Raw genomic sequence first — 4257 nt, 5'->3', positions numbered from 1 at the left:
GGAATTTAAAGTTGCTGAACGTCTCCACCTTTGAGCCCTGACGAGGATTGCCTCATGGGTTCCTGTTTCCTCCTCCAAAGTCCAGAACCAGTTCATTGCTCTTGCTCTCATTGAATGAGAGGCTGCTCTTGGACCATAAGACCATGAGAGACAGAAGCAGAATTAGGCCATTTGGCCCATCAAAACTGCTCTGCCACTTCATCATGGTAAATCCATTTTTCCTCCCAGCCCCATTTTCCTGCCTTCGCCGCATATCCTTTCATGCCCTGACCGATCGAAAGTCCATCAACGTCTGCCTTAGCAAAAGGAAAAGCAACATCCGTCATCAGGGCAAGATGAGGTGAGGTACCTCCCACTCCATACCCATCCATTTCTGTCCCTCCCCTCCTCACTCTCTTGCCTACAAACTTCACTTTCACTGCTTACCATTCTCTTCTCTCTCTCCCTCCCTCCCCTTCCTCAACTCTCTCCCTATCTCTCACACTCTCCTCCCCTCTTCCACACTCTCTCCCCACACTTCCCACTCTCCCAACTCTCTGCTTCACTCTTTCCTCCCCAGTATACCCCATTCTCCTAATCTTGAACCCTCTCTTGCCACGTTCTCTTTCTTTCACTCTCTTCCCTCCCTCTCCCCCTTCCCTGTTCCCCTTTCTCCACCCCTCTCCAGTCTCCCCCACTCTCCCCCTCCCACCCTATCTCCCCCTCTACACCCCCTCTCACAGAATGATTCTGTGCTCTGTTTACACTTGTTTAGTAGATTGTTCGTATTGATTGTATCGGCATTGGCTTCGTTCAGTGACCCCAGCTCCGCCTTTCCCCCAGACTGCATATCCTTCCTCCATGCCTTTATAGTACACTGAGAGAGAAAGAGACAAAGAGACAGGAGAGAGAGAGAGACAAAGAGAGGGAGAGAAAGAGAGAGAGTGAGAGGGAGAGAAAGAGAGAGTGAGAGGGAGAGAGAAACAGAAAGAGAGGGAGGGAGAGTGAGAGACAGGCAGAAAGAGGGAGAGGGAGAGATGGAGAAAGGGAAACAGACAGGCAGAGAGAGAGAGGGAGAGATGGAGAGAGACAGGCAGAGAGAGGAACAGAGGGAGAGAGACAGTCAGAGGGTGGGGAGAGAGTGAGAGGGACACAGAGAGAGAGGCAGACTGAGGGAGAGAGACAGAGACAGAAAGAGAGAGTGCAAGAGAGACAGACAGAGAGTGGGAAAGAGACAGAGACACGCAGAGGGAGAGAATGAGACAGAGACAGAGAGGGTGGGGAGAGAGTGAGGGAGGGAGAGAGAGAGAGAGAGGAACAGAGAGTGAGAGGGACAGACAGAGGGTGGGGAGAGAGTGAGAGAGACAGAGAGAGGGAGAAAGACAGAGAGAGAGGCAGACAGAGGGAGAGACAGAGACAGAGAGAGAAACAGAGAGTGAGAGAGACAGACAGAGAGAGAGGGAGACAGAGGCAGAGAGAGAGAGGGAGACAGAGACAGAGGGAGAGAGACAGAGAGAGAGAGAGGGTGGGGAGAGTGAGCGAGAGAGGGAAAGAGAGACAGGGAGAGACAGACAGAGAGGGAGAGAGAAGGAGTGAGAGATTGAGATAGAGGGAGAGGGAGACAGACAGAGAAGGGAAGAGAGAGAGGGTGTGGAGAGTGAGAGACAGACAGACAGAGAGAGTGAGAGAGCATGAGAGGGAGACAGAGAGGGGGAGAGAGGAGAGTGAGAGAGAGAGAGTGAGAGGGAGAGAGAAAGAGAGAGAGTGAGACAGAGAAAGAGTGAGGAGGGGGACGGATAGGGAGAGGGAGATGGAGAGGGTGAGAGTGAAATTCCTCTCCTGTCTGGTTCCATTTAGTCTTGTTTTTCCATCTTCCCGGTATCTCCTGCTTCTCAACTTCCACCGAGCTCATTATCTGTTCTATCTCTCCTTCTACACACTTACTTCTCCCCACATCTTATTATCCCTTAGTCTCCCTCCTCCCCACCCCCTCCATTTCACCAACACGATAGAGCTGGTTACTGACAACAGGAAGTCAGCCGGGGCGATGCAGACATTCCTGTTTACATCAACGGCAGAGGATAAGGGGGCTGAGAGCTCCAATCTCCTGAGAGTGAACACCACTGACAGCCTGTCCTTGTCCAGCCACAAGGACACTATCGCCAAGAAAGCTCAGCGGCCTCTCTGCTTCTTTTAGAGGCTGAAGAAAATCGGTGCCTCCTGGGCGACCATCATTTGTTTTTACAGAACACATCCTGTGTGGAAACTAGTCGTGTTGTCACGGCAACAGCACTGGCCACCACCGGAAACACTGCAGAGAGCTGTGAACAGGTTCAGTACATCATGGAAACTATGGACTGTTTACACATCTCTCTGCCTCAATAAAACAGTCCACATTATCAAAGACCCCACACACGTCGAACATTCTGACTTCCTGAGAGATGGACCCCGAACTTCACAATCTCCCTAATGCAGTGTTGTGATTAAATGGTCTGTATGATTCGTTAAGTTAATTTCGCATTTCGCGACCCCGAATTCCCAGTCTCGAGAAGATGAATTGATCTCTATGGACGGGCTGCGAATCAAAAGTTATCACTGTACCTTGATTAATTGAAAGCAAATGTCCCAATTTACGCTCACCTCTGCTCCCCTCTTCTCTCCCCCCCCCCCTGCCTGTCACTCTTTCGTACACTGTCTCTCATGCAGCGAGGATCAGACTGGGAGGGGCCCTCTCGTCTCCACTGCAGTAATCTCGGGACAGCGCGCTGTGGGAGTGATCTCCGGGCATGCAGCAAGGATCAGACTGGGAGGGGCCCTCTCGTCTCCACTGCAGTAATCTCGGGGCAGCGCGCTGTGGGAGTGATCTCCGGGCATGCAGCAAGGATCAGACTGGGAGGGGCCCTCTCGTCTCCACTGCAGTAATCTCGGGACAGCGCGCTGTGGGAGTGATCTCCGGGCATGCAGCAAGGATCAGACTGGGAGGGGCCCTCTCGTCTCCACTGTAGTAATCTCGGGGCAGCGCGCTGTGGGAGTGATCTCCGGGCATGCAGCAAGGATCAGACTGGGAGGGGCCCTCTCGTCTCCACTGCAGTAATCTCGGGGCAGCGCGCTGTGGGAGTGATCTCCGGGCATGCAGCAAGGATCAGACTGGGAGGGGCCCTCTCGTCTCCACTGCAGTAATCTCGGGGCAGCGCGCTGTGGGAGTGATCTCCGGGCATGCAGCAAGGATCAGACTGGGAGGGGCCCGAATCGCCGCCAGACAGCTGAGGTCTTGCTGCCTGTTGGTGAGATCTGGTGATGAGGCATTCTGCCAGATGGTCTGGACTGTCTGCTCAGGGAACCACTCCACTGTGTCCATCCAGTCCTTCTCCTGCAGTAACTGCAGGACATTCCGTGCTGACCACTGTCTGGTGTTCTTGTGGTCAAAGCTGCTGGTCTGAAAGAACTGTCACCAATTTCATTAACACAAGGTTCACATGGAGAAGCTTCCTGACTGAGACAGACACAGTCTTACAGGGTATTTACAGGGTAGGGGCAGGAATGCTGTTTCTCCTGGCTGGGCAGTGGATCCCGGGATCACAGACTCAAAATCCGAGGTCACCTCAGCAGGACTGAGATGAGGAGAAATTTCTCCAACACAATACAGTGAATATTTGGAGTTTTCTCCACAAGTTTCCTAAATTAAACGGACATATTTAGGAGCTCGGCGATGTTGGGAACGTTTCAGGAAAGTAGCGCTGAAGTCAAAGTTCAACATGTTCCGAGGGAGGGGCAGAACAGCGCAACGGGCCGAATGGCCACGCCTGCTCCTGTTTCTTATTTTCTAAATCACGAATTTACCTTTGCGCCTGTTCTCCCTTGGCCTTCCGCCTGTCGGATTGCCCAGGGGAGCGGTGAGAGCTCCGGAGATCCACCAACAGCCGCTGCGGTTATTTCATGCTCTCGTTATTTTATCGGTGTTTCTCTGTTTTTGCACAGTTTGTTACCTTCAGCACTCTGGCTGATCTTTCACTGCCTGCTTCTGTTATCGTTACTATTCTATACTTTTTCTAAGTACGTCCGCAGGAAAATGCTTCTCGGGGTTGAATGTGGTGACTTATCTGGACTCTGATAATAAAATTTATTTTTGAAATTTGAGTTTCGGGGATTTTCCTTTAATTCTGGGGACAAACTGTGACTGACATCTCCAGCTCCCAGTAGCAGCCCGTCCTCACACACACAGCCAATCAGCGATCGCCGCTGGGAGAGGGATGCTGCCATTGGCTGAGGGGTGTCAGT

Source organism: Hypanus sabinus (assembly GCF_030144855.1).
Source record: "Hypanus sabinus isolate sHypSab1 chromosome X2 unlocalized genomic scaffold, sHypSab1.hap1 SUPER_X2_unloc_21, whole genome shotgun sequence".
Lineage (NCBI taxonomy): Eukaryota > Metazoa > Chordata > Chondrichthyes > Myliobatiformes > Dasyatidae > Hypanus > Hypanus sabinus.
The sequence above is the reverse complement of the archived record's forward strand: the minus strand, read 5'-3'. Positions refer to the sequence as shown.